General features: G+C 36.1%; 1 long non-coding RNA gene across 1 annotated transcript; it reads right to left on the reverse strand.

Moving 5' to 3' along the window:
- Positions 1-6,886: 6,886 nt before the first annotated feature.
- Positions 6,887-14,092, reverse strand: LOC145694498 (uncharacterized). The gene is made up of 4 exons (XR_014133013.1): positions 13,678-14,092; positions 9,767-9,926; positions 8,695-8,797; positions 6,887-7,068 (listed from the first exon to the last, which is right to left on the reverse strand). It is a non-coding gene; the product is annotated as an uncharacterized LOC145694498 (long non-coding RNA).
- Positions 14,093-15,663: the final 1,571 nt, after the last annotated feature.

Consider the following 15,663-nt stretch of genomic DNA (forward strand, 5'->3'; position numbering starts at 1 on the left):
TATATTTATATATACCTGTTATGTCTTACACAATTCATAGCTACATGTAAGTAACAACATCTGCTAAGCATAATGTTTATCGTACGGCTTTTCAGATGGAAGACCTCTGGTTCAATTCCCGGGGCGCATTCTGCTAACTTTCTGTACAATATAATTTATATATACCTGTTATGTCTTACACAATTCATAGCTACATATAAGTAACAACATCTGCTAAGCAAATGTTTGTCGTACGGCTTTTCACGTGGAAGAGTCCTGGTTCGATTCCCGGGGTGCATTCTGCTAACTTTCTGTACAATATTATTTATATATACTTGTTATGTCTTACACAATTCATAGCTACATATAAGTAACAACATCTGCTACGCAAAATGTTTGTCGTACGGCTTTTCACGTGGAAGAGCTCTGGTTCGATTCCCGGGGCGCATTCTGCTAACTTTCTGTACAATATAATTTATATATAACGGTTATGTCATACACAATTCATAGTTATGTATAAGTAACAAGTTCGCACTGCAAGCAAAATATTTAGCGTACGGTTCTCCACGTGGGAGAATACTAATTCGAGTCCCGGTGCAATAAAAAATGTTGATTCCCTGTACCCTCCATATTACATTATACTATATCTTAGTCACGTTATAATTCCATAAAATTACACCAATTCATATCATTTTCAATGCCGGAAAATCCGCAATCAATTCCCGATTAAAACCAAACAGTTCCGTCCCCTTATACTCCAGACAATTACAATATGTCCCTTGTCCATATAAAAATGAACAAGTATAATACAAGAAAACTACAAAGTTAGTCCCTACTAATGATTTTTTCTTCCGGTGCCTTCTATGTATCAATTTTCTTCTTCCAACAGTATATTTGCGTTTCTTATCTCTTATGCGTTGTACGAATCATGCAAATAAATCGTTATTTTTATACCCTTAAATCTTTCCAGAAGTTTCGAGAGTGTTCTTTCCCCTATTCCAACAATAATAAGCTTAGAAAAAAGATCTGGAAGTTTCCACTGCTTTCTTTCACTCATACCAACGATCACAATTTCTAGAATATTCTCCAACAGCAGCTGTCGCGTTACATGTGCTGCATATTAATGAATTACCTTGTTCTACGTGTGTGATCTGCATATTTTATTTCCGAAAGCTTTTTTCTGTATTCTGCTTGTCCAATTAACATTTCTTTTCACCGGAAACCAATTTATTATGTGTCATGTTACCTCCGCCCGCACCTGCATACATTATGTGTCATTAATATGCGGGAAAAAGGGTGTATCCATTCTTCAAACTGTCAACCGGCCGTGTATTACCAAGTGCTACCATGTCAAAAAAGTAAACACTCATGAATATTCATGACTGTTTACTTTTGTATACGAATCTACTTAGGTCCTATTGAAATTTATCTTTTTCGCGATTTTGGACAGCCCTAGCTCTGAAACTATGCAATTTTCGCCATAGGTCCATATGAACTTTTTCTCTTATTTTTGACGTGAGGAATCATCTCTTACAGTTTGTTGGTATAATTCATTAACACCCTGTATATGCATGTGTGAAAGAGAGAGAGAGAGTAGCTGGATAGGCAGATAGATATAATTCTCTTAGGAAATAAACCATACAAGGAAGACAAAACCAATTTTTTGCTGGATATCAGAAGTGACAAATAGTGACCTACACAGCATGCTAATACAAGGTGGTGTGACGAAATTATGTAGCACCGCGAATATATTGGAAACAAATTGTCCAAGATATATAGTTGTAGGCCCACAACCAGCCACAGAAGTTTGGGGGATGGGCATGAATATGTTATGGAGGCCAAGTCATTAAAAATTCTCTTACAAATAGCTAAATTGTGTTTTTTGTATAAATAATAGCATTTTGTGTTAAGGTCTAGATGGGCCACGAAAAGTTTAGGGGGACAGGCCCCACCTACCCCCCCTCTGGTTGCGGGCCTGTAAAGTTGTCTATAAGTATTGGAAACTCTTTCATCGAGGAATGGATCGACAATTGATAATAATGCTATGTATGTGCTTCAAAATATAAAAATGCTCACCATTTCACTAATATAATCTCAATTCCCATTATTGATAGGCGAGTATTTGAGATTAAGGAATAGATGCAGAAAACCCTCAAATTAAACAAAACAACTGAGCATAGCTAAGTGATAATGGGCCTTATGCAGAGTTGTCCTGACGCGTGATTAGTGCCATACTAAAGAGTTTGACTGTTTCCTGCAGTAGTCAGGCCTTTAGTATCACATAGCCAGACATTTAGTATGACGATAATCATACGTCAAAATTTTTCTGCATACGGTCCCATATGTTTAACTCTATAAAACTTTCTTAAAACAAATACACTTAAAAGAAATTTACTGTTCCCCACCCCCCAATTAATCTTCTGGTATTCCAGAGCAACGCAAGGTTTTCTAAATAGGTAACTTGTATTTGACTGTGAAAATTTTGTATCCAATCAGCCCTCCATTCCAGCTGCGTGTATATGTGTGTATGTCTAACAAACGGGTCTGCGAACTCGAAATATTTTAACGACCGTTCCTTGCGAACCGGCTGGATATCACTACTGGTAACTAGGGATGGCCAAAAATTTTCGGATCCAGATATCCCGGATCCAGTGAGATCCGGATCCGGATCTTGCCGGATCCGGACCTAGATCCGGATCTCGGATCTGGATCCGAAATTCGAATCTCAGATCTTGATTCGTATCCAAACCTATATCTGAAATTGTGATGATAAAATTTAATATCTAAAATTCGTTAAAACTTTTTCTAGGATTCACTGATAGTAGGTTGCTGTGCTTTTAAATGTTTCCATAACACGCTTGTGTTATCTTTGTTCTTTATCTTATTTTAACTTTGCAATATTTACATGTTGCACTTTCTGTCGAAGTTTCTTTAGTAAAATGTTTCCAAGTTTGATTTCTTCCCATTTCAGAGTATAGTGAACTGTCTGAAAACTGATGTAAATGGTAACAAATTCATCTGTTTAGCTCCTCTTCGAAACTTAATGTTAGCTTCACATTGTAAGCGTCTGAAAATACGGTTTAACCCTCAAAAAATTCCTACAAAAGGTTTCTCAACGATTTTATGTAGTATCAAATGTGCTGAATAACATATTAAAAGTTTACCAAAATTTGACCATCGGAAAGACCCAATTTTCAAGATGGCGTCCAAAATGGTTGTTAACTCTTTCACAATCTTAGACTTTCATTCAAGTAGCTACTGGGTCACCACTATTTATCCTAGGATTATGGTTCGTACATCATTCTCTTCGGAATAAAACAAGCTTTCAAGTCGTGCCATCCAATTGTGTGCATGACCTACGTGAAAAGGGAAATTGAGAATAATTTGAGAAATTTCCCTCTTAAAAATCCCTTTTTCAAAGTTTTGCGCCCTCTGAAGCGGCCCCGGATAAGAATACACGACCCAAGCCATCCTAGAGAAGTACTATGAGATATAGGCTATGTACGTGCCAAATTACATTGTGAAATCTTTAGTAGATCCCCTAAAAATGTAAATCCCCTAAAAATGTCCTTTTCAGAAGTTTTGCGTCTTCTGTAGCGGCCCTAGATAAAAGTACACTACCTTAATGTTTCTAGAAAATTACTATGATGAATAGACTATATGTGTGAGAAATTAAATTCTGAAGTCTTCAATAGTTACGAGAAAACAAAGCATTTACCAATATCCTACTCTGGGAATATACCTAACCGAACCTATAAGTAGGCAATAAATAGCACATCCTACAGTTTTCATCGTACAAAAGTTATTCTAGTGTCTACTCATAATTTTATGGACTTAACACACATCTGCTACACCGAAATTCTAAACAGTACTTTCTTTATTCTTATTTTAGCAAAAATTAACAGAATGTTTCTTTAACATATTTACAAACAATCATTGTAAGATTTTTTTCTTCCCATACTATTTCATTCAAAATATTTTGTTTCCTCAGTTTTCATTCTAATGTATTTGAAGTGTATTTTTTATAGTCTTAAAATACATTTGTTACATCTAAATGGTAAAGAATAGTTTCTTTTTCCTTAGTTTACACAAAATTAATATACGTTTTATTAAACATTAACGTATTTACGAATAGTCCTTGTTACATTCTTCATCCCAAACAGATTCATTGAAAATATTTTCAGTTTTCTGTTTGGCAAGGTCTGCAAACAGATGTGCATGGTAGTCCATATCTCTTGCAACTGCACCGTTTTGTTAGGCAGGCAGTTGAACAATTACAGTGGAGCATATGAAGAAGACTTTCTGGTGCAACAGATGTATCAGTCATAACAGGTATATACTGATTGTGCCATAGTTTCCACCTCAAACCAACTGCATTCATATCACTGTCATTTCTGATCCAAACCTTGATTTGGTAATAAACCTTAAAGCTGTGGTATTTTGTAGAGGACTCAGTAGGAGGAAGGCACTCTGGGGTGATGAGTGACATGGAAGAAACAGTTTTTCTTTTACTGAAGAGTTGGTAGCGCAAAGAGGTCAGTACTTCTGCGTATAAACAAGATAGCCATTACCTTTACCCCTAACGATGCTACAACAGATTTTGTTTGATGTGGCAGCAGGAACACATTTCCACAGTTCTGATTTTTTTTCACTGCTTATGAATCTTTGGAATACTGACTTCTTGCCTACACCAAATGTGTGCGAAGTTGAATCACATCCTGTTTAAGCATAATGAACAACAGTTGCGAATATACATTACCACCCAGAACACGTTTCATTTCATTGATGTCATATATCTTATGAAGTGTAGACTTGTCCGAACGAAAATATAGGCCTTTATTATCAAACTGAGCACAATAAAGAAGGAGGATGAGTAAATATGTATCCTCCCCAATCAATGTTGTTGAATGTTGTTCTGATGGCTTGACAGATGTTTTGACGATGTCTACGTCTGCATCTCCTGATGCATTGATAACACTGCAGCCACTTTTCTGCAGTTCTTCTGCCACCATGTGAAAAGTTCCTGTTTGTTGCTAGTTGTGGCAGGAAAATCATCCTTTTCCCCCTACCCACCCAACACAAGTACATACTGTTCATGTGTAAAGAATGTTCCTCGAGGTACATTGGAATGTACATGATAGGTACGTGAATAGACCAAACATGTGAAATACACATGTAAGGAATAAGGTTACTTCCGCCCAAAAGTACGTGCATGACACATACCGAGGAATGTATCAATTATGTGTATATCACGTACCGTGTATGTACTTGACACATTTACTTGGCATGTGCCAGGAATGTACTAGGCATGTCCGTAATGTTCCTTAGGGCAGTGCTATTCAACCGGGGGTACGCGTACCTCTGGGGATACGTAATCCGAAAATAAGCATATTTTGAAATTACCCATGTTAATTTTTTTGGGAATGTGCACTTTATCCCCCTGTAAATAGTCTTTTGATTTGTACACTGATTGTCCGTTTGCTGGTTCTCTATTTGTCTCTCTCTTATTAATCAACACATGTTCTGCTTTGATTTCAAAATATGATTACTTTCGGATTACGTATCCCCAGAGGTACGCGTACCCCCGAAGATTTAATAAGCTCATTTCGATTTAATTTATCTACAGCTGGTACACAATTGGATGATGAATTGTGTCCACGGGTACGTGAGAAAAAGAAGGTTGAACAGCACTGTCTTAGGGTAATGTGTGTGTGTGTGTGGTAAGAGTCAAACATAATATATACCAGGTAGGAAGTGGTGTACGAAAGGAAATGAAATCTTCCAGTTTTACGTTCGACGGTTATGCAAGTTAGGCTAAAGGAGACGGTGATGAGAAATTTTGGAATGAAGAGTGGGAGGAAACGGAAGAACTCCGATAAAAACCAGAGCACAGTGTTTGTCCACCACAAAGTTTACACGGCGCAAGCTGGGATCGAACCAAAAACCCAAGCACCAAGGACGCTCTACCACTGAGCCACTGCGCCCCCGTGGCTACGAAAGGGGATTTTGGAGGATCCGGACCTGCCGAAATATCAACATTGATGTAAATTTAGTGCAATTTTACCGCTAACTTACATATTTTACGTATAGTTTAACTTCATATTGATCTACGCTTAAAACACTTCATTCTCTTAATTTCAGTATCAATACACAACTTTAAAATAATTTTAGTTCTCATAAATGGGTAACTCTTTACTTTGAGCACAGCAGTGCGAGGGTAAATCCTTTTCTAAAGTTCTCTTTAAGAGATACTTCTAGAACACTGGTCCGCATTATCAATGCAAGAACATAACTCTTTCTTTTTTTTTAATGTCTGGTCTTTATCTTCTCTCTGATGTAACCGTCCCAATCCCCGTAGTCCAACTCGAATGAAACCAAATCGAAAAAATAAAATAAAATAAAATAAAAAATATTTTGTAGATTTAATCTCAAACAGCCAAGCCCGAGAGAGAAAATTCGGAGAAAAATCTCCAAATCTATAATCTGAATTCTCAATTTTTCAAAATAACTATTCAATTATTAATTACCAAAAAATAAGCAATCAAATATTTTTGTCTAATCATCTTCAAAAATAAAACCAGAATTCTCTTAGAAAAGTCGTTCTTTTTTCCTCTTTTTTTAAAAAAAGAACACAAACTGAATTAACACTTTCGCCAAAAACATTATTAAGAATAATTCTTGTTTTCATTATAATCGAACAAAATAGGTTTCCCATTCAGAGGCATTCAAACTCCTTGTTCTTCACCAAACTAACAACACACCGATCGAGAACCACCGACGAAGCCTCGAGAGGAAAACCATGCCTGTCGCTCACGCGACTAACTCTAACATCTCTCTCATTCACGCGGCTGACAATCCCTCATTACATTTTTTTGTTTTTAAGAATAAAATAACAAAGCGACAAAAATATATTTAAATACTAATTTTAATAATATAATTCTTATACAGAAAAACACAAAAACTCAAATTATCTCCTCTCATACATAAGTACTAACATTACTTTCTGAAGTTTTTTTTTTTTTCTGACGAATCCTTCTCGGGGGAACAAAAAGGTCTCCAAACGATGATGGTCGTTACAGATTGACGTCTCTAAAAAAAGAAAAAAAATAAATCAAATAATAATGATTAGCTTGCAAGTTCACAGTATCTAAACATAAATTTCGTTTTCTATTCAAAATGGAAAAAAGAAACATCCTCCTCCTCTCATAGTATTCTTAAATTGTCTGCATTATCAAAAGGATGAAAACATTGAATTGAATTGAACTGAACTGGCAACAGGATTTAAGTGTGTAGTGAAAACATTTCCTGTAATGTTGACCTTTTTATAGTTCAAATTCCTTTAAAGTGAGTTCCAAAATAAGCACATAGTAAATGAAGTTTATTGAAAGGAGATAAAATCCTTGCAAGAATAAGCAATAGCTAGTGCTTTTTAAACATTTGACATCATGGTTGTTTTTGTTTTTTTAAGTTGTAATATTACAATGATCTTATTACGTGAATAAATAATTACAAGGTTCTGCAAAAATAGTTTCAGATTTTATTCCCAGTGAAGTATGAAAGGAATACTGAAATCTAAACCGTGTGCTAGAAGCTACACTAAGTAATGTTTATATTTTTATTCTAATCGTTTAAAATAAAAAAAAAATAAAAATCATTTCTCAAATCTTAAATATTTCAACAGAAAGGATGAACCATCGGCTGGTTTCTATTTAAAAGTCGCAAAGAAACACTATTCAGCATGATTGAACGTTTGTAGCTTTATTGTAAATTGTATCCTTCCGATTAAGTATGGACGATAATTTCATTCAAATACCTGTCTAAAATTGCTTGGCAGTAGCGGATCCTGTCAACCTGATTTTGCAGTATACGTTTGTTAGATGGTTTGTGGCGTGATTTCACAAACAGCTCGCTCAATATTATGCTTAAGTACCTGAATACTTTCTGGATTGTCAGGAAACACGGATCATTAATGTCAACCCCCCCCCCCCCCAAAAAAAATAAATAGTATCAAATCGTAGCTTTACCGAGGGGAAATTACGAAAACTGCTGATACAATTATTAAAATTAGTCCGCAAAAGAGTGATTGTGAGACGGCTTCTGTGGAACGTAGAGCCATGCTGTTGGCCTGTTAAAGCTGGCAAATAAAATCTGTAAACATGTCTCTGTAACTCACTACATTACATGCAATACAGTCCCACGCTGTCTACCACAAATAAAGCATGCAGCAATTCGAGACTGAGCACAGCTAAAGGAGGCGTAGATTATAGAAATTCTATATCTTATTCTTTAAAAGAAGAAAAAAAAAAACTTGTCACACCTTAAGGTGACCGTAATTACATTGATTTTGTAAGTCTACGTCTTCGGGCTCTTGAAGTCAAGATACGTGTAAATGTAACAATTTATGTAAATGTTTAAGAAACAACATGGTTAAATGGGGATTACTCTTAAGAAACCATCTTTTAACTTAGGCACAAATAATAACAAGTAACTCCTAAATTATCTTGTTGTCAAGGGCCAAGTTGATACATTGAACTCACATCACTTATACACATGAGGATATATATGATGCGCTTTTTTGCTTTCTTGAGATCTAAGGTATTTTATCTTCCCTACTTCTACACATTAAGATAACTGTTTTCAGCCGTCTAAATTTTATTGTGGGATAAGAAGTGTTAGGTGCATATGTTCAATTTAATAGTTGAATTTTATACGTACTCCTTTTCCTTCATTGCTCTTTGTTTCGCCTTTACTAGCCAGCGCTGGATCGGTTCTACAATTTGAGCATCCGTAGCTTCGCAGGCGTGCACACGAACGACATCTGTGAAAAAACAAGGAACGTAAGACAAAATAAATGTAAGTTTAAATATATACCACAATGTATTAAAATGAATAAAAGTAGTTTCATTGACTTCACATCACCACCAGTCAGTCGTAGTTTTAAAAGAGAAGCATACACGATCCGGAATGAGACGTGGTTAAGAAATGAAAGGAATAAAATCAGGAAGAGTATTTTTCAATACGTAAGGCCACCACAGTATGAAGTTAGGTTCTGTAGTGATCTGAAATGTTGAAAAACTATCTTCCTGATTTTATTCCTTTCATTTCGTAACCACGTCCTACTCCAGACCTGTATATCCTTTTTTAATACAACTGACGAAAGTAATATGAAGTGAATGAAACTACTTTTATTCATTTTACTACGTTGCGGTGCGTAAAGTTTTCATTTATTTTGTGTCTGATATATCGTCATCGCCCACTCTACCTAAAAGTTAATGTACCTGTAGGTACAGAATTATGAAAAAATAGATATTTAATACCTAAAAATAAACGGTATACAAATCAAATATAAGAAAAAAATTCAATTTTCCCTTTTCTGCCTCTTCGTCAACATAGTGTTTGACGAGTTCGATTCTCAGCTTTCTTCATACTACATGTTTGCAACTCTTCTACTGTCAAGTAAAATATGAAGTGAAATACTACTGACGTGTTTTAAAAACAACGGAAATCGCCTCAGGTGAAAACGCCCCTTAAAGTGCAAATTAAGTTGGTAGTGCTGACGTGCGTAAATTTTCAGCCTACAAAACTGGAGCTAGAGAAAACAAATTTGGGATGAATTAGGAAAAACACATACGAAGTGAAAAATTGGCTTTCACCCAATCCAATATGCCAGACTAATATTGAAATTCTATATGCGAAATAAGCGAGGACTATCGTTCGCAGAACTACTATATTGTTTATAGGTTAAACATTTATTATCAAGAAACACACATACATAGAAAATACTTACCAAGTATGATTTGTCCAATTTTTAAAGTAGATAGAACAGTCTTTCCCTTTGCTCCAAGCCAGCTGTACTTTTGAGCTAGGTTGTTACTCAACAATTTTCGGAGGAGCCTATAAGTAATATTCCTGGTGTCTTTCCCACCTACTTTGGCAAGTTCTCGTACCTTAAAGAAATAAATAAAACAAATTGTGAGTAATGAACGATATGTAAAGAATTAATTAAATTATACGTTCTAAGCCAGTAATCGAACTTTCTCCTATGTGAGATCAGTAATTTCAGAAAAAATCTACCTCTATGTAAGAATTCTACGTTTTCCCAACATGGTATACTATGCAGCAAAGAGAAAGACATATTGTAGTCACAGTTTTACAGCAAGTTCGCTAAATTACGATATATAGGTCGACTTCCGGAAATGACTTCCTTCCTTAGCCCTACGAAAAGGGAACACTCAGGACATTGTACGAGAAGGGAAAATTGGTTGCATTATATGCACCTGCATGTTTTAATTTGAGGCGCTGGTTTTCATTCGTTGCAGCCCATTTTCTCTTCTTCATGCTCTAAGTGTTCCCTTTTATCCCATATTTCCCATATTTCTTGCATACAACTTGTTGCTAAGTAAGAAATTCGTATTGAATGCTAATTATATCATTGCAGTACAAACTTCGAAATTGGGTTTGCATTATGAATTAACCCCTACACTTTAATCGATGTCGATCCCAAACAATGTTTCCTAATAATCATTATGGACATCAATGTTCATCAAAAATGTACATTTTTTTTTTTTTTTAACGAAAGTTGTTAATATGGGACAGAGAAAAAGGTGATGCAGCACGAGTATACAACACGAAATACACATAACATACATAAATTTCGCCTGAAGTTATGTAAAATACATAAATGTTTCAAGTTTCAGGGGATTGGAACCCCAATGTGTTAAGAGGAGCAGAAATCGGGACTGTCCGGTTGCCCGTTCAAAGCGTGGTTTCGCCCAATTATTCTCAGCAAGAAAAGAGAGTATAGAAAACGCCCGACCACACACTGGGAATATGGCCAAATAATTCCATGAAAGCTTTGGCTGGGACGTTTTCAGCCATCCTGCGTTCAGTCCCGACCTCGCTCCTAGCGACTTCTATCTCTTTCTGCATCTGGAGTTTTTACTTGATGCTAAGCGTTTCAACAATAAAAAGTTCAAAGAACACATTACCAGATGATTGACAACACAGGCGGCAACACCCTATGTCTCAGGAATCAAACTTAGGCAACGCTATGAAAAATGCCTGGAAAATTACGGGAGTTATGTAGAAAAGTAGTGCAAGTGTTCTTGATTTTTGTGCAAAAATGCTTTCTTAATCTGTACTCTATTTCTTTTTTATTACCAAACGGAACTTACTTTCCGAACGAACATTCTATCTTTACTTTTTTCCCTCCTCAATTTTGCTCCCCTTTACTTCGGGGCTTGGGCCGTTGCCCCGCCCGCCTTCTCCCCACACCAAAGAAAAATGAATCGGACTCCCCTCTGACATGCTGACTTTTTTACAAGTATAGTCTAATTTTAGTAGTAAGTTTGGAAATTTTACATATAGTTTACCATCTTAGTAAATTTCGGAAAACTGTATCGGACACCTCTCCGATATTCCGACTTTTAGTCTAATTTTAGGAGTAATTTTGAAAAGTATAACTTTCTTTGTACTTATTTGGTTACCACATTGTCTGCAATTTATTTTTAGATTTATTAATTTTGATTATTAACTTATTGTTTCAAAACTGGAATACTGTTACATCAGATGTTTGAGTACCTGCAGCCATGTTTACAATAATAATGTTCATTACATACCCACAATCCTACCATGCGGTAACCTTGCGCGAAGTAGTTCCCTCTGCTTGCCAAATAGTTTCATGTATAGAACTGCGTATATACGTAAAAAATTAACACAACTTTGCTCTCCTTATATAGTATCAAGGGTTGTTCCAAAGTTGGTCGATTGTAGCAAAATTTTGAAAATTTAAAGGAAAGAAATGAATAATTTGCTTGTTTTTGTGCTTGATAATGTATAACGAGAGCGCAATTTGTGTTTATTTTCTTATATAAACAGTTCTAAACATGGAACTATTTGGGAAGCGGAGAGAACTACGTGGGGCAAGGATTTCTCATAGTAGGATTATGGGAATGTAATGAGCATTTCTTTGTTGTGAACATGGCTGGTGATAATCAGAAAAATCTATTAAAAGTAAGTAAAAGTCACGGCTTAATAAATCTAGAAGTAAATTGTAAAACATGTGGTAAGCAAATAACTGTAAAGAAGGATGGAAAAAGTTATACTTTTCAATGTAACGGTAAGTACATAACCAACTTGCCGGCAAGGTTCTGGAACACAAGTCCCCCTTCCCACTTAGCTGTAAGAAAAATAGAAAACAACGTGTCCTGCGGGCTCTAACCCGACTTCACTCGCTAACGCTCGCTCGGCAATAAATGTGAATTAAATATCAAACTTTGGAACAGAAAGGACCCAATTATTAAGCTTCTAGCCAAGAACTAGGCGGACGACCAACTTCGGAATACGTCCCATTATCAAGCACAGAAACAAGAAAGTTATTCATTTAAACTCGGTAAATTTTCAAAGAGTAAACTTTACGAGACACGCTCCAGCTGCGCATCGATAAGTAGGGCCCTTGTACAAAGTATTGTAGAGTACGGTAGGCCAGAGTAAATTAGGATAGAAATAAGTAGGGTAGGGGTTAGGAACGGGTTAACTTAAGGTTAGGTAAGTTTTGATTCATTTTCATAAAATTATTAGAGTGTAATTTCTCATTTCTGAGTGAGTATACCTGCTGGAGCGGGCGTTGTAAAGTTTACCCTTTTCAAAATTTTGTTAGCAACAGACAACCAACTTTGGAACTTAATCCAATATATTTTAATAGGGTAGTGTGTAAGTAATCACGATATGGTGAGCTCTTACCTGTGAGATGCGTATTTACGTGAAAATATATTAATTAAAGTCGAACCTGATTATGCACAAATTCGCCCATTAAGTTATGGTAGATTAATAAAGGGCAATATGCAATAAACGTAATGCGCATATGACTAACTAAAACGTATATTTTTTATTATGAAAGCAGGTTTTCCACAATCCTCGTTTACGCGACCCACCATCGCTGACGCGTGTGCCTTCTACGGACGTATCCCTGTGTAGCCCGCTCCTGCACTGACTCCCTTAGATAGCATTCGTTCTTTTTAGTGGCCACCAAGCACAGATATGTTGGTTATTTTGCGCAAGACCTCTTAAAGTGAATCTCCACCGGGGAATGCAAGGCACACCTCAATGTCTGCTGAAGGAACAGAAAGTGAAGGGAAGGTACCCCATATAGGTTAGTAGCTAGGTTTGTTCCTTTCTGCATCAAAGTTTAATATTTAATTTAGACAGTAGTACCGAGCGAGCGTTAGCAAGGGAAAGTGGGTTACAGCCTCCCAGGGCACGTTGTTTTCTGTCTTAATTACAGCTAAATGAAATGGAGGACCTGTGTTCTAGAATCTTGCCGAAAGTCAATGAAGAGAAAGCAGTAGGCTATATATTTCATGCATTTATGTACCAATCTGTATCATTAATCTGCACGCAGGTTAGGTTACAACTCAATTACCTTTTCTTACCATGCAAAAGAAACTATTTTATCCGGTAGAAAAAAAGTTGTACGATGCTTCGGTAGTTATACCCAAACTTCATCATTTTAAATATCTGCACTCAGACTAAGACTACAGAGAAAATAAAATGTTCTGTGTGCTAGAATTATACATAATTTTATATTTTCTTCCAGTGAACATATCAAAAGTTTGAACCTATATTTAATTTCGTAAATTTGGCAGTATATTTATCGAGAATATATAAAACAATATACGGTGTATTTCCATGCATAATTACCTGAAATAAAAGAAAATTCTTATGAAAATGAAGTTGATTGTAAGTTCAGCCTCCGCCAGCTTTCATTTCATTTCATGAACGCCTTCTTCATAGGCACGACCGTTCAGATCCAGATGCCTTCTTCCTATTTATGTAATAAGTAAATATAACTGTAATATGATAATATTGAAATTAGTGTTTCACTTGAATCTTTGACCTTTAGAATTGAATTGCAATCTTTCCCTCCTTTAAATAAATATGTACTTGTGGGGTGTAGACAAATGAATGTTGCTTTTAGTGTTGCGAACACCAACGCGAAAAAGTGGCTTCAACGAATAGCTAAAAATGGCCAGGAATGGCTAGAAGAAAGCAAGCTTCCACGCTGAGACAATGATAAATAAATCCGAATCCTATAATACTCCCCTCACAGAGATAAATATCATCTTCTTCTTCAAGTTGTGACGAAGGTTCTTTTATCTCTGTTATTTGAACTCGGCTGGTTCTGTTTCAACTAGTTACAAGACTGGATGAAATTTCGTATAGAGAATAACACTGTGTTATAGAGATAAACAATTCTAACAGTGGGATTTAGAATGTTACAACTTAGAAAATGCATGAAACTTCAGAAAATAGCAAAATGACACATATAATATATTAAAATGTGGCTAAACTCAGAACGTGGCTAAAAGAGAAAAGCATATTTCTAAAAAAAAGAAGAAAAAAGAAAAGAAAAAAAAGAAAGAAAGACACTATTGGCTCTTTGAAAATTTTATGACTAACTAGGTTCTCAAAGTGGCCGCATCTAGCCACAAAGTGGCAAACTTGGCAACTCTAGTCGCAATACGAAACAACTTACGCGCAAGCAGGCCGTGGTACATGGGGTATGTGCCATTCACATTCCTCACATTCCAGTGAAGCATGTAAAAGTACCTTTCAAGTGCCAGAAATTCCTCGAAAGGTACGTACCTAGCGACACATGCTATGCATATGAAATGTACATTTCTCAAGTACCAGGTACGTAAACGATACATATGGAACTTAAATGGCACGTTCCTAGAATGTACCTGGTTGGGTGGGTAGAAACTGTTGCTTCATTGAAGCTGATAGTGAAATGGGTTATTTGGCCTCCTCGATGATGTGTATTATCCTTGATGGAAGGGCCAGCTTCGTAAAAGTCAAAAATAACATTTGCTTTACCATTATGTTTTATGGTAAATTCTACGTATGAACGTGCAATGCCACCATAACTCTTGCTCTTTATCCAAGGCAGTCGATGAAAAAGTGAACTACCATCTAACACATAATGTTCAGTTGCTGAAACCGAATCCATAATAGCTTGTTTAGATTGCTTAGTAATATACACCTCAATCGTATGAGCCAGTTGAGCTTTGTCACTTTTACGAAATTTATTTGGCGTTAAACATGGCTACTGCAAATGGACTGAGCTCATAGCTCAATACACGTTCTAAAGAATGTTCTCAAGTTTTTGACAGCCAAAAATCGTTGATAGAGAAGAGCAGGATCAATGGTTCTGTCTTTGTCAATTTTAATGCTGGACTCGTTAGCAAGGGTTTTTGCTTGGTCTTTTCTTTTAAATGATACATTAAAATTGGTTTTCCAATTATATTTTGTACAATATTTTTTCCGATCATCTGTGAATTATGCACATTGACATCCTCTTTGGCAATTACACCCGTAACAATATTTCTCAAAGAAGAGTCTGGTGAGAATGGCATAAAGCTTATAAGTTTTTCTTTAATCTTCTCCAAGTCTCAGTGATCTCTTTTCATCTTTGGCAATGTTGTTTCTCGATGCTGATGACTGGTTGTGTATGTAAGACCATTGAATTCCTGCATGGCATCGTGATATTGAGATGAGGTAGGTGTGGACATTGTCCACAAAGCATGCATTTCTTCAGTCATGCCACTTCTGTAGATCAACCTGCCACTGCTCTTTAAGGATCTCATTAATGTCTGCTCGATTACTAGATCTGGACTAAGGCCTGCC

This window comes from Thermobia domestica, chromosome 9 (assembly GCF_964235325.1).
Source record: "Thermobia domestica chromosome 9, izTheDome1.hap1.1, whole genome shotgun sequence".
Taxonomy (NCBI): Eukaryota; Metazoa; Arthropoda; class Insecta; order Zygentoma; family Lepismatidae; genus Thermobia; species Thermobia domestica.